This window comes from Chiroxiphia lanceolata, chromosome 3 (assembly GCF_009829145.1).
Source record: "Chiroxiphia lanceolata isolate bChiLan1 chromosome 3, bChiLan1.pri, whole genome shotgun sequence".
NCBI classification, from domain to species: Eukaryota; Metazoa; Chordata; class Aves; order Passeriformes; family Pipridae; genus Chiroxiphia; species Chiroxiphia lanceolata.
The window spans coordinates 101,969,749-101,996,395 of record NC_045639.1 but is presented as its reverse complement, the minus strand read 5'-3'; the positions used below and the strand labels follow the sequence as shown (position 1 = coordinate 101,996,395).

Here is a 26,647-nt window from a genome sequence, read left to right as displayed (position 1 = left end):
TTTGAAGACATCACTTTAAACAGAAAGACAATTAAAACCAGAACTAGCACATAGGCAGGTCCATGGCGTCAACAGGTGTTGGAGGATTCTGAGTCAGTTGTCTTGATGCAACGTGGTACACAGTGTTATAACTTGTAGCTGTAAAAGTATAAAAATGTACAAGTTTACAGAATGGATGAGGAACCAAAGTGGAATCTTCTCTCCAGTTTTCCCTTTTCTCTCACAAAACATTGCATTTTACAGTGTTTAGTCACCTCCCCAAATTCAGCTGCAGGCTCAGCTCCTTAACTAAGCACTGAGAAGTTCTCCCTCTGCATAACATAGCAAAGGCAGAGATCTTCTGAGAAGAAAACCAGGATATAAGTAGGTATTCCCACTACAAGGACTGCTCCAGACAATGAGATGATCAATGAATATTTTCTCATGCTCTGCACCTGATGCCACTAACACAAATAAAAATACTTGTATCTCCCATCATCAAAATCTTTCAAGCATTGTTATACACCCAGATTAAGAATGCATCTAAGCCCATGAACAAATTCAGTGAGCCTCATGATAATTTAAGCATATGGCTCAAATGAAACACAAGACTGAATGTTCTGAATGAGGGCAGACTTTAAACCCTTTCATTACACACTTTTCAGTGCAAGACAGAAGCCCAACACTCAAGCAGAGTAGACTGAAAGAGAACCAGGCTACATATCACAATTTATTTTATGGTCTTATCTTTCAACCAGGCTTGCAGGGAAAGAACAGCAGGGAAGAGGCTTAAAAATTCTTTCAAAGGTACTACTGCACCGGCTGTCTGCTAGTAGATTAATCATTTAGTGTCAATCTAGCAATAACTGTAATTGTTTTGGAAGACATCCATATTGCAAAATTGTAATAGCATATAGTAACAGTGAATTAAGTAGAATCCAACCTTTCTTCATTTAACATTTGCTTTAGATGTATTTTCTCCAACACAGAAAGAATGAACTTCGAGGAAAAAACCCATCATGTAGATTAAAATTTACTGATTACCCAGACACTAATTCCAGGCCAGCTATTTGAGATCTCTCCAAGGGTAAAGGAAGAGATAGTATTTACAGAAACTGCTTCTAATGAGAAAACCTTAAGGAAAGAAGGTGAACAAGAGAGCAATGAGTACCAATTTTATAGAATATAAACAACTGTTTGCTCTTTTGCTCTTGCAATTGCATTTCCCTTTCTAACTACAGTCCCTGTGCTTTCTTCAGAAACATCCACTGCTAGGCAAGGGTGATCAAAGCTCGGTTACATTACTATAACTATGGGCAAAGCATGTTATGCCTTGCTTAAGCTACTTTTCCTCAGAGACAGTCTTAAATGTATCAGTTTAAGAAAAACATGACAACAACCAGTGTCATGAAGGGACTGTTCCTTTTCCCCCAGCGATTTAAACAGCATAGTTTTCCACAGAGTTCCATGATGAAGAACTACTTTATTTCTAAAACAAATTCCAACATCCCAAGCAGAAAAGTTCACTTCATAGAGAGCACCAAGCCCAAGTTACTGTTCTTAAACAAAAAAAACCAACCAAAAAACCCCAAACCAAACCAAAAAAAAAGTCTCCTCTTGACAAGTCAGTTTTGTTGAAGGTAATGATGAAGAAGTCTCCCTTGTTGGCTAAGGATTTGGGGAATCAACATGGGTCTCTGCTCCTTCATGGAGCTTCACATGGTTTTCAGCAGGCAGAAGACACACACTGCTGCAAAGCTAATCCTCGATATACTCCCTGTGTTACAGCTACAGGATGCCAAGAGTGCTGAAGCTCCAACGCTCGGGGTAAGCAAGGAAACCTGACCACACAGCTGTCGCAGCTCCTAACAGCCCTTGGCTCTGCAGGTACTGGATTTACCTTCATCACATATGAAGTACATCAATATGTTCCCCCATCATCAGAGAAAGGGAGTCAAAAAAAGCAAACAAGAGCAGAAAGCAACTATGGTTTAAAGAATGCTCTGAACTGAGCTACAGCTGAGCTTGCACGCAAAGAGATCTGGGTTTCACAGACAAGCAGCAATGACAGGAGAGGAATTAAGTCAACAGCCATTTGCCAAATATAACTTTCAAAAACATTTTGTCAGAAAACCGCAGCTTTGGTGGAGTGAAGCAATAGGATGGAATGGACATTCTCACAGCATCACGTTTTTATTTAGAGAAGACAACCAAGAAAAAAATTAAATACAACTTGCAGATGGCCTGTCTCCGAGTGGCCTCCATAGAACCCTCTGTGCCCTGACTTCAGGCCAGCAATATTCCATCTTCTGCATAGCCTGCAGAAGTATTAGCAGTAATTAAGAAAAGCCAACTGTAGTGATAAGCCAGATCTCTATAGAAGACATACATGCAATACTGATATAGATCTTTTTTTCTTTCACTTTTTAGTGGACTGACATGGCACATTCCTTATAAAGACATTTTTCAAGCACTTCACAGTTGTTCCTCCACCTCTGACTCACTGAATCCCAGATGGGACCCTTGGCAACACTCATCCCACTGGGTCTCCAGGACAGCACCAAAGACTTCATGTGTGGTCACCATGCAGACATTGCTCCTTCAAATCATAATGCAAGTGTGTGAAGCACAGTTCCTGGGAATTTGCTGTGATCTCACTAAAAGCACTGAGAACCACTGACCTAGTCCAATACCTCTTTGTTCAAATAATTTCTCCAAGAATTTTGGCATCCAACCACCACCCATTTGGCCTATATCATCCATTTTCAAGTGATGCACCCCTGACCTAAAAGCCTCCAAAAGGACAAGAACCCACCATAGCCAGTAAAAATTTACTTCAAACAGTGATGTTCTTCCACCATTAAGCAGGCAAACAGTGCACAGCTTTTTGCTGTGGTAGAGGTAGGAAAAGGGAAATTGATCACTTTTTGTCGTCTCTGTCTTCGTACCACATATAGCTCAGTGCTCACTTGTGCAGCTCACTGAAAGATTAGTTGGCTCGTTCAGACAGGCAAGGGTAGACTCTTAAGACGTTTAAGTGATTTGGGGCAGGATGATCATCTGTCTCCTCCCTGCCCATAATTAACTGTTCCATGGCCCTTGTCTGTGCAAAGGCTGAGCATGCTGGGGAAGCTACTGAAGCAGAGGAGCTGAGCTCCTTCCAGCATGACCAGTAGCACCCCTTCTCCCTCAGCCTTCAGTGGTTGAATGGACGTTGGCACAAAGGGAGCCGATCCCATCAATACTCCAGGATCCCACTTATTCCATCTAAAGCTCACTGTTTCAAACAGCAGGGAAATTAAACAAAGTTTTGCAGTAAGCTAATAAATCGTGCTGTGTATCTATGCTCAGATGGTTGTAAGGAGCATGACAAACTTGAAACAGCCTGCAAATTTCTAAAATTAAACAGTTCTTGGTGTTACAGAGGTCAGCCATCTGTTCAAGTTCATGTTATAGTTAATTTAACGCTTCTTCTTCCACTCTTCTCTCCTGACTCAAGCATACTCCCTAGGAAGAAGAGAATATGGCTGAAGTCACCACAACTAGACAGCCTTCCTCTTCCACAAAGAACTGCCCACAAAAAATACGTTTATGGTTAGGACAGACTACGAAAGCAAACAAGAAAAGTGGTGGAAAGGTAAGTTATTCGGGTCTTGCAGGATAGCCAAAGCCTGCAGAGAGCCAGGACTGCAGGTGACATTCAGAAGAGAATTCATCAGGTTCTGAAAGCTGCACTCAACACCTCTGACTTGGGAGGAGACCTCTGGACCTCCATCCCATCATTCCCAGACTCTGCTCAGTCTTGCAGGGCTCCTAGAAACACTACACAGTATTGCAACATCCAGCTCTAAACTGTCACGTCATGACATGGAGAAAGAGAAATATGGCTGCTCTCAACAGATTTCACATACATTTCTAATAGAACTGCTTGCTTTATAAAAAAAATCAGAGTTATCTGGAGTTATTCAGCAAGCAAGGCCAGCCCCAGGCTGAAACTGAGTTTATAAGGAGAGAAGTGAGCTTTAAGTTGAGTATGGTATGAAGAGAGATGATGCAAAACCACCGAATTCTGCTGTTTGGCATCCTTTCACAGTCTGGGTTGCCCTGTCCTCTCCTCTATTCCTGGCAACAAGAGACAGAACAAAATCCCTGATGAGTTCTGATAAAGATGAAGAATGAGGGGGACAGGGAGACAGAAACAAAACAAGCTATTTTCAGAAGAAATCAAGCCTGGGCAGGGGAAAAGTAAAAGTTAAAAAGATGTGAAAGTGGTTGACTGAGAATGGGTTGGTTTTTTGCAAACGTCAACCCTCTTAAAACATGTCTTCAAGGAAACCAACCAACGCATCTTAAATCATTGTCCACCAGGACCTCTGGCACAAGGGAAAAGGCAAAAAGGCATCTTTACATCTTCAGCTTTAGGCTGGCAATAATGATTTCAAAGGAAACAAGGAAATACATTGCTTTATTGTGTATCATTTTAAACGAGCAGGAGTTGGAATAAGTTTTGATGAAGAACTTTGGATAAAATTCCGTATAACAGAGACATTGCGCAGAACTACCTACTCAGTTAAACACAGCTGAGTTTACACGGAGAAAAGTGTCCCCAAACTAACTTGGAAACCCATCTTGGAACACGTGTGAATCCTTGGTATTGCACGTGAGTTATTTCAGGGGAATAACAGTGTATGAATTACTGGAAACATTGCCATTCATTATTTTCTAACACCTCCGGCTTAAAGCCTAGCAAACACTTAGCAGCCTGACCTTTGGGAAGAATGTAAAGCAGTGCTACAGCACCAAAACAAAATATTTTCCTGTTTTTTTAAAGTTAATAGGACCTGTTTTATTTGAAGAATGGTAGCCTAAGGGAATCTGTTTCACTGCAAAACCACTTAGGCAGCTGTCATTAGTTTAAAAGCCCATTTTTGTTTAATGACTGCAGTTTCACATACTCCCAAAGCCATGCATCATAACTGTCATCCCTAAACCTCAGATTTATGAAAGCATACAGCAGCAGCATTGTACTCAGGGGTCTGCTGATATTCCCATTATTAAACCACTTCTTACAAATTTTGACTTGAATTTAGGTGCAACAAATCCTGTATTCTGCATGGGTGCTGTCATGGGAGGTGGATGCTGCTCCATTCTCCCAGGATGCCAGGATGTCCAGGCAGAGACATCATCACCCTCAACCAGAGCATCCTGCAGAGCTGGAGGGATAAAGATGCTTGAGATGCAATGAGAAATAAAAAATAAAATTTACATTTGTTTAGGTAGACAACTCCCTTACCATCATGGGAAGGATTTGGAGCATGACAGGGCCCACTCTCCTACTAAGTCACACTTTATTCAGGGTGCAGAGAAAACATATGGCTGGAGGTGAACACTACCACAGAGTTGTTAAACATCTGGAATCAACCAAAAAACTAGATAACCTGCAAAACCAAACCTCTTTCCTTAGACACCCAGCCTATGATCTTTAAAAGGTCACCAATTCAAGAGGACAACCTGAAGTAATTTCCCAGGTACTCCAAAAAATACGTCATTTAGTACCTGACTGCTTTGAAATGCCTTTTGCACGTGCTATCTTCTATCAGTCCTACATTCAGCTGCCACTTTGCTGGTAAATTCATCTTTCACTATCTTTATAGTGATGAACAGGGATCATTCAATCCTCTTACCTCACTCTGTAACTGAGGAGTAGAGTCTGTCAAATATACTTGGTCAAACTCAAAACAAAAAAAACAACTAAAACCCAAGTAAAACAAAAGAAAAAAAGCTCTTTTCTTCAGATTCAAAACATTTAGAAGACACAGGAAAACTCAAGGAAGGTACTCCTAGTATATTCTGAAACCAATCAGCACAAGGTTTTACATCCCAAAGTTTCTATTTTGAGACACTTAAATTGACATATCTATTGTGCTCCTTGTTACAGTGTTAAAATATTTAATTATAATTCAGAGTGAAGGTATTTTAACCTAGGAAAAAAAACCCAACAAACAAAAAAATACTTAAAAACAACCTGCCTCAGTGATTTCAATACAAATGATCAGAACTAGATAACTAACCATCCTAACATATAGGTAGTAATGGTACATAACAAACAATGAGACATGATATATACCCATAAGGACACATGCCTTAATACTGACAGGCCACAAAATAATTTTTTGATGGTAAATCCTTAAAATGAAGTTTCCTCCCCAAATTACAAAAGACTAATATTTTTCCTAAATTATTTTTCCACTGGCATTTCATTGAATAAAATGTCAAATTACATTCCCTTTTAAATTCAATGAAGACCAAACATCATATTTTGTGGAATGAAAAATTCTGTAGCTGAATCCATTTCATTTTTACTGTAGCAGATTTACTACATTTTGTGACCACACTCCATTTGCTGATGAAATCAATATGAAGACAATTAATTCCCAGGCTTTAGGGGGTAAGACAGCCAGTCAGCAAGCATTTATCAGAGATCTCTCCCACCCCTCCTGCACCAAAGCAGTAACACAGGTACAGCTGGGATCTACAGCCCAGTCCTCTTCCAGCTCTCCAATCCTGCCTGCACTTGAACAGAACAGAGTAGTTCAGGAGGAAAGGACCTACAATGATCATCTAGTTCAGCTGCAGATCTTGATGCTTCATTCCGGACAACAGCGAAATCTAGACAAGGGACTGACAAACACATCTGCTTTGCCCAGGAATGCATGTCAGCTCTCTGGAAGGGATTGGGATTTTGACTGATAAGTGACCAGATTTGCTGGTAGCTCAAGGGTGATATTTATAAATACCAAACACATAAGGAGAAGGAAACAAAACTGCCTGGCTTAACTGAGACACTCTTTGTTCACATAAAAATCAGTGTGTACCCCACCAATGCTCCACTGGAACTTCACCAGGTCACTGTGCAGGAGGAGGGCAATGTCTGGATATAACAGCAGATGTACATGCAACACTTAGTTGTGCTGGGGGGAACTGCCCCCTCACAAAAAAAAGCCCCAAACCAAGCCCCCTGAACAAAACCATTACCAAAGCCATGGAGCCCAAGCCCCGGGCCCCAGCAGGGATGCAGCAAGACAGCTGCAGTAAAATGCTCAGACCTGTAAGTCTGCAAGGGGTTAGCCAGTTAAATGGTTAACTTTGCTATTGAAACACTTAAATATAGTTTAAAATAGATGTTAAGTATAAAAAGGACAAAGAACCAAACATATTAGATAGGTCAAAACCCTCAAAATAGAATGTGTTTTTTCAGCCTTCACTTCAAAACACCTTTTAACTACCATAAAGAAATTTTTTTCTGCCTTCCAGCCTGCCTATGCTCAAACCCAATGTGCATCCCACATAAAAAATTATCCATTCATTTTATTATGGCAAAATTGACAGTTTATGTTCCTCTGCCCTAAATGGCACAATGGAGATCAGACATCATTAGCTGATTTCCACACCTAATGCAACAGTTCATGGTCAGCAAGACTGTGCAAGAAGCTGGCTGTGGAGCAGCACTGGTAAACCTACAGCATCTTCTCACCCCTTCAGTGGACATGCTGTGCTGCCCATACTGAACTGTGGAGCATCCTGCCACTGGCACTGGCTTTTTTTCTGTGAAAGGTAGTAGTCAACTAGTTATTGAAAGTTTTTCTGAGTTCCTGGTAATTAAGGAGAAGGCTGGAAAAATTCCCATCATTAAACGTCTATTTCATTTCAAAGGAAGGTTTGATGGGAATTGAAATGCTCGTTCTGTCTCTCTGAATGTTCACAGTCACACAACTGCAGACCACACTCAAAACAACTGTGGCTGCTCGTGGCCACATTCCCATCAGGATTCTGGCACTTTTGGGTGCCACAAGCCAATTACAGCAATTAAGCTGCTAGCCAGCCAGGCTGTCCTGGGATCCAGAGCCCAGGAGGATGTCCACATTCAGCCTCTCTCTCCATCACCACTCCTCCTGTCAACCATCACCTCTTGTTCCAAATGCCAACGAAGGCCAGAAAGATGCCCAGAAACTCTCCCTCAGGAGACAGCCTCCCATCCTAGCGAATCCCACAGGTGGGAAGTTTAGGGCTGGCAATGTCCTTCCTGCTGAGCTCCCCAGGAAGGGAGCTGCATCCCAGCCACTTATAGGAAACACTCCCTGGGCTACTGTAACTCTGCTAGGTGATTCCTAAAGCACCAAAGCAATGTTGTGAAGTCATTTTTGCACCCACCATCTCTGCAAATCATGCTGACTATTAGTGGTAACTCCTCTCAGACCCATTGGAATCTCATTTTGATCAACTTCATATTTGTCCCAATTGAGGAAAATCACACCTCTTCTCATTGCATTCCCTTTTGAAGAAAGGCCATGATTATTTTTTTTCCTGTCCCTCTGGAAACACAATAGTTGGCAGCCTGTCCAAACTGCTGGGATCCAGACAGACAGACAGACATGCTGTCTGTAGATATTTCTGACTGCATCCCTCAGCCAACCCCACATTTAGGATGTATGTTTATTTTTGCATTACCAGGGTTCCAAGCTGCTACAGGGTAATGAGGAAGAGCAGAGCAAGATATGGATCCACTTCAAATTACCACTGTTTTTTGACTAAGAGGGGTGGGGCCTGATGTAAAAGCCAGCGAGGTGGAGGGACAGGAGTGTTCCTATGATGTCCAGGGAAGGTCTCATTTGCGTGAACTAGATGGCTCCACAAGGGCTCAGGTGGATGAAACCCACTGCACTCTCTTGGTGGCTGCTCAGATAACTCCACTGAGCATCCCCAAACCTGCCTCCCTCTTACACCAAAGCCCCCTGCTTATATCAAAGCTGTTCTAAGCAAGTACCAAGTCTCTGACACCATAAGCCAAGGCACCCTCTTCTTTTATTCCAAGCCCGACCAAGACGATGGAGGTCACACAAAAATTAGAAGTGTAACAACTTACCATAGAGGAAAGGGGAAAAAAAGAAGTGATGAGTTCATTACTAATCTTTGCAGCTCTAGCCATGGACAGGATTTGTACAGCCATGTTGATTTTTTGTAAAAATAGTAAATCGTATTACACCATGCTGCAAGACCAAAGATTCGCAATGATACCTTAATACAGCTTAAATAAAAATAGCACTACCTGAGTCAATCTGAGCATGATAATGCTTTGTAATCCCACACTCTTAGGGGATGAACAGTTGTATAGCAGTGAATCAACACGAGATACTTGCATTAAGAGACACTCCTTTTTCCATGTTATATAGCAGCATCTCTACAAAATGTAGAAGGCAGGCGGTGTTTGTGGGAGGCACAGTACACAGTGGGGAAAACAGGGCAAACATAGAACCGCACTATCTTCCAGATTGGAAATGCTGGCTAATAACTTACTTTTCAAAAAGGAAAGACAGCTTTTAAATTATCCCCTTCCCAGTAAAGAATTAATGAAAAAGTCTGAATTTTAGAAGTTTTTGAGAAGTGAGCAAGCCTGTGTGCACTCATGCAGAACATTCATTCATAAAAACAAACACAGATGAACAGCAGTGCTGCATATTCATTCTGGGTTTTTTTCTTAATATCCTTGAATGAGCAAACAGTGTATATGGAAAGCAAATGTGCAATACAACACAAAAAGCCTCAACAGTGAAAATAACAGCACACCTATTTATAATTAAAATGTAAAAGACAAAGACTCAAATAGCAACTTTTAAAGGTGGTTAAGAAGAAAAATGCAAGCTTTGCTTAATGACACATTAAATCATAATACATTCTTCTCAATTACTTTGTTACATAAGCCACTCACACAAGGTACTTCGTTTGCTATTGTGCTCCCCATTTGTTCTTTTTTAAGACACATTTTCCAATTAATTGCACTTCCCCCTTCCACTCAGCAGCATAGTTTTATGTATGGCAGACATCTGGCCCTTGCAGATCAGACAGCATGGAAAGGTAATAGGAAAAGTTAACAACACTGAAAGGTCTTCCTTTCCCCAACAGGACTTGAATTTGAATCCTGAGACAAGGGAGTTTTCCAAGGCTGTAGCACAGATGATGCTGAAGGGAAGGAGAAAACAGCCTCCAATACCCATTTGTCTTGCCTGCTCCCATCTCCTGCTCTGCCCTGGTGCTCAGCTCAGCACTGCTGCTGCTTTTTTCTTCCTGCAGAGCCTGAACGCTCACAGGAGGGGTGATCCCATGGGACCCTGGATATGAGGACACAGGTGGGCTATAGAGAAGGCAGGGAGATGCTGGCAGGGGCAGCAGAGGAGGAGATGCTAGAAGGCATTGGGACTCAGGGATGAGGACATCCTGGTGAGGAGAAATGTTCTAGAAATGGAGAGGGTTCCAGAGCCAAGTCATGGGGAGATGCCCTGCTCTACGCACAGGACATAGAGTATATTTCCAAAAAACATCCCAGCACCAATGGCAAGAACATTCCTCAATTTCCATGCCTTGGCATAGGTGGTACTGAGATATCACCAGAAGCTCAACCTGCCAGTACTGCATGCAATCTCCCATTCAAGGGGACCCTCCTTTCCTCAAAAACAAACACCGCAGAGGTTTCAACTCAGCTTTCAGTTTAAAAACAGAATGTTTCTCACAGCCAGTTTGATAGGGTAGATCTGTCAGTCTTTGGCTGCAAAATGTTTTACTTTCATGTTCCATCAATGCACACCATCTCTGGACCAGAGAAGACAGGAGCCCTGTTTCCATGTCCATGCAAGCAACAGGCAGTTTCTGCTGTGGATCACACCATTTCATGCCCCACCCTCTGCCTTCCCTGGCCATGGGTCACAGGCCCTCGTGCTCCTCCAAAACAACACAGAGGCCAGAGCAATGTCACTGCTGTGGCCCCACTGCATCACACCTGGAATGGAGACAACCCTCATGCCCACATCACATCTCCAAACCTGCAGCACAGTCACCCCGGCAGCACCCTGAAACAAGACCTCCCAGCGCAGCTGTCGATTTGGCCATCCTGCCCAGGGTGGCCCTGACACGGGTGCAACTCTCATCGTGTGTCTGGCTCCCTGGTCTTCCCTGCCCAGAGCTGCTTATGCGCTTACAGGCAAAAATGCAGGTAAGCAGCTTGTTCACTCAGAGTCTGTGGTATCCCAACAGGAGAGCACCCGCGTGCCTATTCCCCCCTTCCCTGGTCAGCACCCGCACCTCCAGATGTGCTCAGCTGGGGCAAAATTCAAGCTACTTTCAGGCACTTCCATACACATTTTGTTTCCATGATGCTACACGTTGCTCTGAAGCCACACATGTGCCACTGGCCACACATTACATTTTGGAAAATGCCCACCTGGCTCAGCACTGGTCTGTCTTCAAGGCTGTCTCTTACTGTGTGTTAAATATGAACTGACACAGCCAGACCACTGTAAGGTTCCATACAAGAATTGCTATGCTCTGTAGATGTACCTTCATACTGCTATGGATTATGTAAATTCTGAGACTGAAATCATGGACATACCTGAATTTGAAATGACAAGGAGGAATACAGACCATTAAAGCAGCAAAAAATGTGACGTATAAACACTCAACACCTCTAAACTGTTTGCAAAAGTGCATCAGGAGCCCAAGCTGCCCCAAAAGACCACAGAGCTTCATGCTTTTGAAAGCCCTACCCAAAGGTTCTGCCCAGGAGAAAGAAACATGAACTACGGCAAGCACAGTCTGGAGTATCAACAAGTGGGTTTTTACTTATACCCTGTTTGGGTATTACCTGAAACAAGAAGAAAAGAAAATCCAATTTTAAGTACAATTTAAACAGACAGTTTAAAACTGTCTGGGCTTTACACACATGGTTTTACAGTCATCAATCTCATACTCTCTGCTGTCCTTAGAAGAGAGTTTATTTTATTTTTCAACATCTCTGAATATTCTGAATGATCCACTGAATATTCAGGTCCCAATTCAGCAGTTAGAAGTACAAACCGTGCAGGTCTACAATACAGATCCCATCACAGTTGTGGGGACAGGGAAGAGGAGGGGTTCATAAGCTATTGTTCACAAGACCATTTTGACAAAAGGCACATGGAATTCATGATTTGGCCTTGTAAGACATAAGCCTCAGTCAGAAAAACCATCTAAGGGTTAAATTAGCTTTCCCTTACACAGAAAATAAGGATAATACAGCTTACTAAGTAAGGGATGCTTTCACTGATGGAAGATGTAATGTATAACAAATACATTTATGGGGCATTAAGTAAGCCCCTTATAAATAAAAACAATTTTCTGGCCAAAATGAACATGTATTTAGGGTGGACAGAAGCATTGCACAACACACCAAACCCCATCATCTTCCCCTGCCCTGAGAAGTAACCAGTGCAGACAGCTACATTTCAACTGCACAAACAATTCAAATCAAACTGGGACCATATGTATCAAAAGGCATCTGATCAATGGGAAATACAGAGATTTGGAAGATGGAGAAGTCGATTAGAGGTTTGGGGCATTCCGACATAGTTCATTAGTCAGTCTGAACACAAGAGCTCTAATAGCTTGTATCCTGTGCACTAGGGAAATGCAATGCAAGGATGAACTTCCTGAGGAATTAATGGGTAATGATATAATTTGGTTAATCTCATTGGAAAGAAATCTAGAAGTGAAAGAGGAAACAGAGTATGTATTTCTCTAGAAAAAACAAAAACAAATTACTCAGCAGAGTACTGGCTAGCAGCTGTCAGAGAGATCAGCTCCACCAGAAGAAAAGAAATTGCACTGATTAAAATCAATGTAAGAGGTGACTTTGCACCTGCAATGCCACCACACTGGCAGGTTTTTTTCAGCAATCTCGTTCTCCTGTAGCTCTTGACTGATTTCATGTTTCGCTTACTTACAAATAAGAACCTAATGAAGTGCATACAGATGAAATACATGGAAGTCTTTGGTGCAGGCAGGACAAAATCAGTCACATGTGGCAGAGATTAGCATGGGTTATGCAGCTCATTTAACCTTCTGGAAGTTGCATTCCTTTAGATTAACACATACAGAACAGAAGGGGAAAAAAACCCCTAAGGTTGCTTTCTGACATAGAAAACACTGTCCCACTGGAATGTGTAGGCTTTTAGCAAAAAATACAGTGTAATTTGTACAGGTTTTCCCTAAATTCAAATATCTTTGAAAATGTAATGTTTTAGTTCACTTTTCAAGTCTCAAGAAATTCTTTTTGGTCCAAAGGTGAAGCTTAACATTTTGATGCCAAACTCCTGCTCAAAGATTAGCCCTGAGAGCTTTAAAATTAAAGCATGCCACTACCTCAGCAAATGCAAACTTCTGCACCCAATGCAGAACAAAAACAATGTTTGTGGTTTCTATTCCTCATTTATTTTTTCAATTACTAAATTAAAGAGTGCCTTGAAAGGAGCAGGATCTGAAAAGTACTCACCACCTATCTTGGAATCTCTTCAGAGAAAGTCCACAGAGCTCAAGTACCTGGAAAAGACGACACAAACCAAACATGCTTTACATTACAGCTTTCTTAAAAGTGACAATCTTCACACTCAGCCTCCTCCTACAAGCAAAAGAAATCAGAATAGTCTAAACATGCAAAAACCCTGCTCCAGTTCTTACCCTACACTGACAAACAACTTTGTTGTGAATTTGCATTTTATTATTTGTCCCGAAATAGAAAACATTTCCATGTTGAAAAATGCACAGATTTGTCTTGAATTCAAACAGCAAATTCTTCTGACATTCAATAATCTGTTGAAAACACTCTTCTTGCTTTAAATCTTTTTCTGTAAAACTCATCTTTTGAAATAAACATGTATCAAGTTCAGAGTCAGGTTTGCTTGACACAATATTGCCATACCAATATTTGCTTGACACAATATTGCCATACCAAGACCTAAAAACTAGAGAAAAATAAAAGAAAAATATGAAAGAGCCAGTTTCAAGTTTTCTTGAAGCCATTAAGCATTGCTCTGAAAGGTTAGAAATCACCTTCTTTCAGTTGAGCATGTTTCTCAAGGAAGCAGAGTATAATAATTTGCATTCCTTCAGCATCTGTCATCTGTGAATGCTGAGAGTTCATCAGCCCTTAAGGAGTCACAGATAAGAGCACCAGGATCAAGCTCACCTGCTCCTGCAATTCCTAATCTCTCAAAATCTGTGGATCAGAAAATTGAAAACAAGTTACTTGCTCTGATTTCCACTCTCTCACAGAGCTGACCATGATTTTCCTCCACCACCTATGCCAGGCACAGCTGGGAAGCACTCATCTCCTCCAGCCCAACACACCAACTTCTTTCCTGCCAGATCCCTGTCTGACCCAGTAATCCTCTAACTTCTGCGAATGAAATCCCACTGGGTTTAGCTCCCAAGTGCCTCCAGCCCCTCCCAACACACACATTCGGTCTGCCCAGTGCCAAACCCCAGCCACAGACATTCCAGACATAGCCAAAGCCTCCCAACAATCTTCTTCAACACTTCACCATCCCTACAACCAGGAGTTCCTTCCTTTTGTGACATCCCTCACACTCATTTCCACTGGCCCTAACCCCTCCAGACATGGCACTGAGGTTTCCTGTTTCTTCCCTCAGAGCAGGCTACCTGACACTGCAAACTCCTTGTGCCAATCTTTCACCTTCTCTCCAGACCAAACACCCTATTCCTTCCCATCTTTCCTCTTGAGTCCTGTTCTTCAGCTGGCCTTCCTCATTTTCTCTACAGCTTTGCTCAGGTGCAGTAGTGCAGTGCCCCATGAAGGCTCTAGTACTCCAGCAATGCCAAAGCACCAGGACATGCAACACAGGACAAAAAGTCCATCCTCCTATTCATGAAAGGACGTGTCTATTGCTTTGGGGCAGGATGATCCTGGCAAAGCAGTGTATGACCCACCACAATCCCAAGAAAGATGTTTTTCAGTGGAGCCCCTCCAACCACCCCTGAGTAGGCTGTACAGTCAACCCATTCACTAGGGAGAACTGGGAGCCCACATTAAAGCCTTTGGGTGCAAATGATGGACCCTCCAAAATCATTATCTGATTCTGTCCAAAGCTATAAGAAAATCCAATGACTTTCCCAAGCGCTTGTAACATCCCCTAGTTCAGTGCTACCTATTGAGTCTGAACCACCATTTTCTCAAATGCATCAATTACAATGATCCAAGCCACAGGGTCCACCTTTGGAAATCCTCACCCAATACTTCTGAGCTTGATGACACATGGAAACTAGGTCTGGATCATGGTCAGCACAATCACAAAAGTTTCACCAAAATTTCTTTTCCTTAGTTTTCTTCTATGAATATCAAAACAGTGCCAAAAACCTAACTAGGATTGAAGTACATTATATCATCTGCTCTTTTTCCATCCACCTGTTACTCTGCTCCAGAAGATGCCTAAGTGGGAAATAATTTATTAACTTCCAGAAAAACACTGCAGTAAGTCAGAGTGACTGTACTGCAATTTCGTCTCCTCCTTTCAAAAAATTTAGCACTATATCTTTTGCTTTTTGATTGTTATGGTAACATCACAAATTCTCCACCGCTTGCTTTTCTGAAGTAAGCACTACGAAGAAATTGAAAAGAAGTCAAGCAGCCAGCTGAAATGCAGCTCCCTCTACAAATCACAAGAACAAGACAAGTGTCACAGAAGTGAGGTCAGGGTATCCTGCCCTGATGTGGAGTCCCCAGTCACCCCTTGAAGGTGCCCTCTCCCCTGATCACTGGTGATGCTCGTTGAACAGCTTTTACTGAAGACCAACCTTCCCATATGCAGCTTCCCAGCATCTGAAGGGTTGTTTTAAAGAAACCCTTCCCTAAGGCCCAGAGAACCTGGAATTAAAAATAAAGAAAAAGAGAAAACCCTTAAAGTGTGTGCCCTCTAAATGACTGTGTTATTTTATCTTGGTATCTTCCCTCATCAGTGCAGATTTCAACTACATCAGTCTTCTGCTTACAGAAAGGAAGTTCCAAGACTCCATGAAATTTTCTATTACTCTTGAGATGCCTGGATAGGTACTCACAGATGTGGCAACCTGGCAGCAACACAACCATTTAAGCAAATCATTTTAGATTCAATATCTTTTTATGAAGAAATCTTAGGATCCTCATCTCATACAGGGAGGGATATTATCTCTCCAAGTTGCAAACCAAATAAAACCCAATGGAAAGGCAAGGTAAGGACTGAACTTGGTCACTGGCAAAATAGGAAACACAACCCACAAACTCTTTTAATTTCTCTTCTGTGTTGCTGCTACAAAATCATTGTGCCTTCCCCATCCAATAAACCTTACAGAATAGTGTAAGATTTTTTGACCATATTCATATGCTCACAATAAATGTAATTTCACGGTCCAGATGCTAGATTTTGGCATCTCAAAAGACTTTCAGCAAGAAAAATGGCTACATAAATTCTCATAATCATACAAAACCTTTGTTCCAACCTGAAGGAGTAGAGGGTAACTGGACAGCATAGGTTAATTTCTATGTTTACAGTCCGTGCAGTATTCAAATTCACTGCCAATTAAAAGGTCAGTATAATTGAATTAGCAGAAGCAACTTATGAGAGAAATTCAATTACAAAGCAGAATTAAAGGAAGAGATGTCAGAAACTTTTGGAGGCTGGGCAGGAAGAGGTGCATCAATCTACTATTTTCAGAGCAGCTAGCAAAAAGCTTAAGGAGGAGACTGCTCCAAATAATAATTTGTAAATATCCTCCTTATAAAAAAGGCCTCATTGACAGACCAGAGAAACAAAAGTGACAGATTTTTCTTTCAGACCATGCTTTGCCCTATCTGGTAGGGGTAAAACTCCCTCTCAATGGTCAGACATTACCCACCTCTACCTTCCCTGAATGCACTGCAGCTCTGCCATGTCCTGTACAGTCCTCAGACCTGCCTTGGCTTGCACCAAAACCATTGCAGACGCCTTTATTTTTCTTTTGTTTTTCAAGGTGTTTTTAACCCCATTCATTTTCTTTGAGTCATAGACATTATATTTTAAGTAGATTTCTTTCTACTTGATGAAGAAGCCTCAAGTGTTTTGGGCACTTTTCTCCCTTTAATGGTCACTATTTCACCCTGCCTCCATTTGCCCCCCTTTGGTTGATACTATCCTTGATCAATCTCGATGCTAATTACCCACAGGGCCCTCCCACACCTCCGAGGTTCATCTTTAATAACTGCATTAAGACAAATCAATACTGTTATTAACCTGGCCACATGTGTGGATGGTGTTACTTGCCTGCAAATGCATATGCAGCAGGGGAGATATTCCCAGCACTATATGAAGTCTCTGCGCTCCCTTATTCGCAATTTCTTTTTCAACTAGACTGCTATTTTATAAAAATGGGGGAGGGGGGGTTTCTCTTTTTCTTGCAAATGCAAACTGATGAAGGCTTGTTGGACATTTTGCAGTCCTCTTCACATGTGGATAGCAACAGTCCACGGACAGCCACAAAACTAATTGTCCTGTCACTTGGTTTGCAGTTGGGCTCAATGTTCATTGTAGGACCCTTCCAACTGAACTATTCTATTCTACTCTAACTTTACTCCAGTCACCCCTAGCCAGCCCACTCATCACCAACCACAGTACCTGAATTTTGGCTGTTCACTTCTACATATACTGTGGATGCATCCAGACAGCATGTACAGCCATGCCAGCACTCATACTGGCTGTCCAACTGCTCTGGAGTGTGTCCACCCAACCCCTTCCTCCAATGCACAATCTCTTCCCACTCACATCTCAACCCCTTCTTATCTTTCCCACCAGGCCCATAAGCCACCATGCTCTGAGCCCACCTGGACATAGAATTCAACCCACAATGCAAGGAAAGTCCTAGAGGGCTCTAGGCCCCTACTTTCCAGAAAGGGCATCAGTCAGTTCACCCTGGCAATCAAAGGACAATCACTACTCAAGCACACTGCCAACCTCACCAGGAATCACCCTACTCAGTGGGACTCAAGAGAGCCTAGAGGCCACTGGGCAGGTTTTCCACCCCATACTGAGCTCCATGGTGCTATAACTAGAGAATTAGACACTGGCTAATGTAAATGCTAATTCAAGTCTTCTTCTAAATGTCCTGCTGTGGCTGCAGTGCAAATACATCTCAGACTGTGCGTCCACTGAGAGGCTGGTACCACTGAGAGAGATTTTTGTTGTACCCTCAGCATAAACTGCTGCCCCTCCTTTCTTTGCCTCCAATACCTCTAGTGGCACCTCTTCCATTATCATTTTGCCTAAGCAATATGCTTGCAACACCCCCAGTAATTATAATAATAGTAATAATGCCAGAGCATGAAGGAAACACCGAGCACTGACAGTAGCAGGAAATGGCAACAGGGAGGAGTTCAAAACATTGCTCAGAGGCTCTGTATGCTTATTAGGAGCATCTCCTGCACCTATTGACTGAACAGGCTCCCAGGCTACTTTAATTTCACATGCTGTAAAGCAGCCTGCATTTTCAGAAGCCATCCAACTCCTGCCAGCTCTCTGCCTTCAGGGTTTCCCTTCTGCAGTTTATTTAGACAACATTCCAACATAAATTTTTGCAACCTAAAGCCTGTTGCAGTAACACTGGTACTTACATCTGCTCACAAATCCACCCTGACACTGCTTGGTGAATTTAACCTGTAATACTGAGGTGCTAAATGCAAAGCCAGGTCCAGCTCTCAGCAGAGAAGAAGGAAAAAAGAATGGTGGATATAGAATCATGTAGTTTGTCATATATATCATATGGATATAGTTTGGGTTGGAAGGGACTTTTAAAGGTGATACAGTCCAAGACCTCTGCAATGAGCAGGGATATCTTCAAGTAGATCAGGTTGCTCAGAGCCCGGTCCAATCTGACCTCGAATGTTTCCAGGGATAGGGCATCTACCATCTCTGGGCAACCTCTGCCAGTGTTTCACCACTCTCACTGTAAAAAACTTCTTCCTTATATCTAATCTAAATTAACCCTCCTTCAGTTTAAAACAATTACTCCGTATTGTACCATTAAAAACAAAACAAAAAACCAAAATTTACAAAAAAACCAGCCAAAACCCGAGAAGAGTGGGGCTGCTGGGTGTTGCAGGGATGGTGATATAATCCCTGCCCTGTTTTCTTTCAGTTTCCCTTGGCACTCAGGTCTATCACGTAAGTCAACAAGTCCTGAGAGCACAAGATATTCACCTGGGTGCTTAAAAGTAAACTCTCCAAGTGAGTAACAGAACCAGTGTTTCTGTCTATAAGGCTGTGACTTATGGTCCTGCTCAAGCAGGAACATCCCACCTTAGCTGTGGGACGTCAGAGTTGGGCTCACAGAAATCCTACCAAATGAACACATCTATCACCTTGATTTTTCCTGTGGGATTTTAGAAAATGCTCCATGCTGCCCTGTACATGTTCACTGCACATCTGCCATGTTGGAGCTCTCCTTACAGCACAGAAACACTTGGAGTACAATCCAAAAAGGTAAGATCTACTTTAGTAGGTTAGGTCTACAGTAACTGTTGTTCTACACCTTCAAAAACACCATTCTGAGTATTCCCAAAGGTTCATTTACTGAACACGGATGCAATTTAGTGGTTAAACCATTGACAAAAGAACAGCCTGAAGTCTTCAGAACAAGAATCTTATCTCTGACTGATGCTATTGTAACAAGCAGTCATCCCTGCCAGATTCAGGGAAACAAGAGGGAAATCAACAGAAACCAAAAGAAGCAATGCAAAGGAGAAACCTGCATGCCAACAAGGCCTCTCATGAAATACATCATGGGCTACACCACCACAGATGCATGGTGGAGGTAGAAACAATTCCCCTGGCTTTGGAAGAGTTTTGCTCACTTCAATCCAAAGTTCCAGATTGCATTTCTGCATTATATGTCAGTTTTGGCTTCCATTCCCTCCTGACTTCCCTTACTGAATTGCAGCCTTGTTTAGATGCTGGATTTTTTTCCAAAAAAGACTACTGACAAATGCCACATACTGCCTGGTCTGACTTCCACACAAGCAATCAGCCTACAGTTACACAGTTGGGGATAGAACAGTGCCAGTTACTTACTCTATTTCCTCTTAAAACTTTTTTCCAATACAATTAACTAAATTGTGGCATTACACATTCATTGTCCAGGAAGTTTCTCTCTTCCCCTTTTTAGCCTCCTTTTCAGTTGCATTTCCCTGCTTCACAGGATGCTCTAAACTAAACATTACATTCAAGTTACACAATAAAGATTTGGGAGGGATGGAGTGAACGAGGAAGGTCACAGGAAGGGAGGTATCTGCTAAAATAAAATTTGCTAAGCAGCTACGTCGGACCTAGTGTCAACTGCCTTTTATTAAAGGAGACTGTTGTTTGTATTAGCTAATCTACCAGGTGGAGGGACATAACAGAGCAATATTTGAAATAGTTCAAAAGCTTTCCAAGGACTGAATGAAGCCTGAATTAATTCAAAAACCAAATTACAGTGATAAATGCTGTTATGGCACAGCCAAGGTGCCTCCTATAACCTTAACCCTCTCTGTATATTGAGGTTTTTATGCTACATAAAACCACACTCCAGCTACCGAATATGCAGATGCATTTAAACTAAGTTTATCACAAACTAGTGCTCCTAGGCAGATCACTTATTCATTTAAAAAAATCTACACATTGTCATCTTTATAATTATAAGGGGAAAATCACCTTGAAAGCAAAGCAAAAAACAGATGCACCGGTGTCTTCTTAACCTCCAGAGAGCAGGAAAAGCAATGTTAAGTGCAAAACTTCCTGCACACATCAATCATAGCTTCCAAGGCTGTAAAATATAAAGCTCAGGTGACAGAGATTTTTCCAAGCTGATAGGTCTTTCCTGCTCCACCAGGACAGGCTGCTGCTTCCTCACAGGCAGCCCTCCTGCAGCCCGCAGCTTACCTTGGCACTGGCTGTCCCAGCACAACCAGGGGACGTGCAGATGGGTTCAGCCAGCAGCAGGGCTGTCTGGAACACAGATGGGCAACCCCCTCCTCAGGAGCCACAGGGACACTTGGGTGACAACGCTGGAAGGCACCTACTCTTCGTAGTTGGTGGGAGCCACAACCCATGTGAAGCCAAGCACCTGGAGAAGACTGATGGGTGACCACCGCTAAGTCTACGCCTTGTCACTGTTATTGCTCCAGTTAGGCATTGTTCCCTCTCCTTCCACCCACTTCTGACCAACAATTAAGAAATGGGTTTAAAAGAGGCTGATATTGGGAAGCAAGAGCCTGGCATTTCCACAGCTTGATGTGGACAAGAGGGTGAGCTGAGGGAGGAGAGGAGACAACCAGTGGCAAATTGGCATCCTGCAAACCGCACGTCACATCAGCCACAGGCTGCAGCCAGAGAGGCAGAACCTGGCATGGGGATGTCACACAGTCACAGACAGAGATGCCAGTGGTGGCTGGCCTCAAGTAGCTTAGCCTGCAGCACTGCTCTGCCCCAGCACCTGCACACCTTCCTCAGGTCATACTGCATTCAAACACTGGGCATGGACAATGAGTGCGCTCACATGGAAACCAGAAGGCACAACATTATACCCCTCATGATACTTAAAAGGCAAAGACAGTTCATCTTTCCATCTAAGGACTGCTCCACCAAAAGGCATCCTTGCTACAAGCCCCCGGGCAGCCATGCAGTAGTCAGCCCGGCCTTTTGCACGCATATAGCTCAAGAATATCAAAACTTTATCCCAAAATGTTGTTGCAATGTTTTCCTGAAACTGAGCAAGCAATGTGGAGCATTTTTGTTAGAAACATGCCTCCCTACAAAGTGTAAAAAGCCATCAAACCCACTACTGATGCAGACAAGACCTCAGCACCAGCAACAGGCATCAAGCATCTGAAAACAAAGGCTGGCACCAAGATGCAACTAATTCAAAATGTCCCAACACAAATGGGACTAGCCAACACCTGGCTGTCAAGGCCCTGGTGCTCAGAAGACAATGGCTCAGCCAACTTCCGAGGAAGATCATCCTTGAACGTGTCCTGTTACAAGTCAGAGCTCTGGAAACAGCCAGCAAGTGCACCTTCACTTCCGAACTCTGCCTTCTGAATTACACCCATAAAAATGAGCACTCAGTAAATTCAGCTGTTTCTGGTGCTATCAGTTCAGAACAGCTTGCCTCACTTAAGGGACAGGACTTCTGGAAAGCTGCAGCACACACCTCGTGAACAGCCTGCCAACAGCCCTTAGCAGGGGTGATGAAAGACAGGAGGTTTCCCATGGGGACAAGCCTGGCTAGGCAAGTCAGCCTGCAGATTAAGGGAATTCTTAAGGAGATGGGAGAGGAGGCTAGAGGATGAATTAAAAATGGTGATCTTCCCTCACTTTGTCTATCTCCTGAGAAAAACACAGCTCTTTGTAACAGTGCTTTAGGGTCAGATTTAGGAATGAATGCCATTTTAAGTAGCCTGACCCGAGCAGTACAGAAAGTTGTGGCTGCAGTCTACAGAGCTGAATCTCATTTGCTTTCAGACCATTACCACAGCTTCAATTATCTTCAGCTGGAATGAAATCTAATTTCCACTAAAAAAATTTATCTTTTGATACATCTTCTGACAACCCTGGAGGAAATGCTAACTGGTCCTGGCAGAGTTGCTGCTCCTCGGATGAGCCTGGCACAGAGGAGTGCAGCACCCCCAGGTTCACACTGTGCTCCCCAGGGAGGGCAAGCACATGTGACCAAATCCTTGTCCCGACAGAGAAGGGGCCTCAGCCATCACTGAGGATGCAGTGAACCACCACCAGCTGATGCGGAAGGGAACCAACTGAATTGAAAAGGTCTCCCACAACTGATTTCAGTCAGTTTGCTCCACATCAAACCTAAGCCAAAGGAAAACACTTGCCATAGGCTTTGGGGGAATCAGGCTGCTTACACCAGGGACAGGCTTGGTTTGCCACCATTCACCAGATGCAACCATCCAGGCTTCATTGCACAAAGCCACAAGAGAGGCTGGACACAGGCATATGCTCATTCCCACTTAAATGGTTCTGGCTTTCAGAGACACATATGATTCCATGACTGTCAAATATCTGCATTTCCAACCCCTGTTTTATTTTATTAAAGTGCCTCCTTTACACAGGAGTACCCACTTTCTGGAAAGCCCCCCAGCATCTCTCTGAAGCAAAGCTGACATGCTTGAGCTCGAGAGCAATAAAACTCAGCGTGGCAAAAATCATGGTGTCTAACCAAAGAGGGCCTTTTATGCTGAGCCTGTTTTTTTCTCCCCCCTCCTCTGTACAGCAACTCCAGCTCTCTCGGTACAAGAGCTTTAGGAGGATGGACACCAGGGAGAGGAGATGAGAGAGGTGACTCAAGACACAGGTGTACTGATGGTTGAAGAAGAAACTTGAATAGGAAACCGGAAGGAAGAGCAGAAACCCTGGCTTGTTCCAGGACGATGCTTTGATCACTCTGCAGAGGATGACAAAAGGTAGCTGCCTGCAATACCCACCTGCCAGACGGCTCCTGCCAGGCCCATGGTCCCAAGCCTAAGTTTCAAGCTGCTGCCTTCCCTTCAGCTCTGGCGAAGGGGATACAGGGCTTTCAAGCGCCTTCTACTGAACAGATGTTGTTCTTAGGCCCTTTCCTAAGTACTGCAAAGTACACTTGCTTTTTTTTTTTGAACACACATTTCATAATTGAAGTTGGTGCAAAAGGTTATGCATCCACAATGTCCTCCCTTGTAACTCCCACTCCCCTCTCACGCATAAGCCGCTCTCATCAACAAGCCCCAAACTGCTCTCCAAAGGAAAATCTGTTTCTCTCTAGGTAAGTTTTAAGAAAGAGAAAGTGATATGTCTGGAGAAACAAAATTTACCTACTAAAAAAAAAGCTTCATTAAAGAGAAAATGGAAAGGATGCCCTGCAAATGCTAACTGGCTTTGACGGTGGCTATCTGCATCGTGACCAAAATCAACGAGCTTTCTCCCTTTACATGGTGGGCAAGCTGCCAAGAATAGAGCATCCTGCGCACAATGCCCTTTAGAAAGAAAAAAAGAAACATGAAAAAAATTCCTGCTACCTCCAAACAAGGAAAAGCTTCCTTCTGCAGAGACAGGCTATTCTGTGCGGAGCAGAGGTGAATGAAAAGCACGGCATGGAAGGCTGGTGAGGAAGACTTGCAGCACGCCCACACGCTGGCTCCCAGCCCCCTGAAGGCATTTCTTTTCCTCCCTCCTCCTACCACCGCCCCTGACTATTCTAAAATGAGCCACGTGCCAATTTCCTAGCACCAGCACCATGTATTTCCTTACCCTGTGCCCAAGCTATACCATCTATCACATTGGTATTTTCAAGAGATTACAAGAAACTGGGGCTTGCACACTAAAGGACACACAAGCATACATGGTCCCATTCCCCACGGTACTCAGTGTGAAATGCTCTTGCACTTCCATTGCCCAGAGGTTCTTGATCCTGGTGTGCTGCATGGTTGGGAAATCAAAAACAAACCCCTTTGCCACTCTGACTAGTCCACCGGTTAATTCATTACGATAAACCCATTGTCCAAAACAAAAACATAATTTAATCGCTAAACCAGCTGCCCAAGTTTAGCTGTTGCTCTTGGCAAACCTGTCAGGATCTCAGTACGACTGGTTTTCAGCAAACATCTCTGTAGGTGCAAGCCATGCCTTCTGCCTTTCAAGTCTCCAAGTGTCCCCGTCACCCAAATCCAGTGTTTTCCAACGCAAGCGGATATTTAAAGGGATATCATCAGCTCAAACACCTCCTTGAATACATTAAGATAACAGTAACTGAAATACTAGCAAGCATTCTTTTTTTCCCCAGCTGTCAAACGTGCATTTATCCAGCATTTATCCTTCCCCCTTTAGGCAGCCTGCTTTCCTTTGAAAACAGAGGGCAGAAAAAGAAAATAAGGTTAAACACATTTGAAGAAGTCACCAAAAACATTGGCATAAAGTCTCAAAGGCTGATGCATGAACTGTATGTAACTACAGCTATGTCTAAGTTTTCTTGCTGTTTTTTCTCCCCAGCCAGATTCCAAGTACATTGTGCCACTTGAGACAGGCAGCTCAATCACTGGGGAATATGCTGCATGTAAGAGAAGAAAGAAGCTGGCCAGGTTGTAGCTGGCATCTTTTGAACAGAATGTTGCTGGCATGAGTTTCCAAATATCTTGACTAACAGATCATTGAGGAGAATTCCTTAAACTACTTGCTGCTTTCTTTGATTTTAAAAAGATACACACCTACGGAACAAGAAACGCTGAAATAGCAAAAGCACCATTGCCATGTCTTTCACACTGGTTACTGACGGGTATCTACAAACCTACTGTGCAAATGATGAGCAGCATTTTTTAATAAAAATAAAGGCATATTTGAAGCAGTGCAATCCAGAAGAACCACAGTGTTTCTTACATTACAAGACTGATCTGCTCCCCACCCCCCCACCTCCTGCCTACTAATTCCAGCACAATCAGAGCAGGAGAATGCATAATTCGTCCTGCAATCGACCCTGCAGGTCTTAGTCATTAAGCAACATAACACCGAACTTCCAGAAAGGTCACATTTCCAGAAGGTTCAGCTAAAGGTTCTCTCCTATCCACTGAAAGACTGAGAGGTTAAGTAAGAAGCTCCTCATGGAGTATTTGTCTGCATTGTTCATGGATTCACATCTACTTTGCTATCAGAGCATGACAATAGACAGAGGATATTTATCTGGGGAAGTCAAGAAATGCAGAAATCAATGGGTTAATTTGCAGATTAGCAAAACACAACTGACTTGTGAAAGCTTTTATACAGCAAAAGGCTGATGAAATGAAGATAATTGTTTGCATTCTTTATACTCTCAGGATGGTAGAGGATTATTGGAACAATGGAAATTTCAGGCATTGATTCAAAACATTTTCTGATACTAAAGTCCAAAAATTTTGCAAGAGTAAATTCTTCTACTATCCATGGGTAGGATCCCACACAACACAATAATACAGCTAACACAACCTAAGATAAACTCCTTGCCAAAAAAAAATTTAACTTCAGTCTGAGTTAAGCTCAATGAATATGCAGAATTTGGACATAAACAATTTTCTAATACAGTCAATGAGCAAAGAAACTGATCCAACATATAGACATTATGGAAAACATCCTAGGAACATGAAGAAAAACACATCAAAAAAAAAAAAAAAGGTCTGTTTTTCTTCCATTAACTGGAAAACATATTGCATTTGTTCCTGAATCTGACCTAAAAGTCACGCTTGAAGGAAATACCAGCAGTTCTTTGGAAAAGTGTGAGATCCTCTTTCCATGAGTATCAGTGCATCTTGCACAAGCATACAGTGCAACCTTATTGCTCACAGTTTCACACCACTAAAAGCAAGAGAAAAACCCAGTGATAAAGAATTTTAATTCACATTGCCCCCTTAGTCTACCAGCATTCTTGTCTCATCCATGTCAAAGTGATCAACACTCAAAAGAATGTTGTCTTGCTTATAAAAAAGAATAAAATCATGTTGCATGAATATTTTTAATTGCAACGATTTCTAAACCCAGATAATATGTGGGGTTTTTTCCCTTTTCTTTTTTTTTTTTTTTTTTTGTAGAGTCATAATCCAACTTTAATGTTGCTTAGGCTACAGATTAATATCTATGCCCAGCTCCCAACAACTGGCCCATGTTACTGCCATGCCCATGAGCTCGGGTGGTAGAATGGGGGCACCACACTGCCAGCTGCAACACACAGCGAGCAAAGCACCGCCTGCACCAACACAGTGACAGACTCATCTGAGAACTCAAAAGGT

The 26,647-nt window shown here is 42.7% G+C and overlaps 1 protein-coding gene across 2 annotated transcripts in view; it reads right to left on the bottom strand.

The window, feature by feature from the left end:
• The window catches only part of HPCAL1 (hippocalcin like 1), an 81,239-nt gene that overhangs the window by 36,335 nt on the left and 18,257 nt on the right, over positions 1-26,647 (bottom strand). For both annotated transcript variants that reach the window (XM_032683708.1, XM_032683707.1), the window contains exon 2: positions 13,337-13,383. The gene's annotated coding sequence lies outside the window, so the exon portion shown is untranslated. The remainder of the gene's footprint in view (positions 1-13,336; positions 13,384-26,647) is intronic.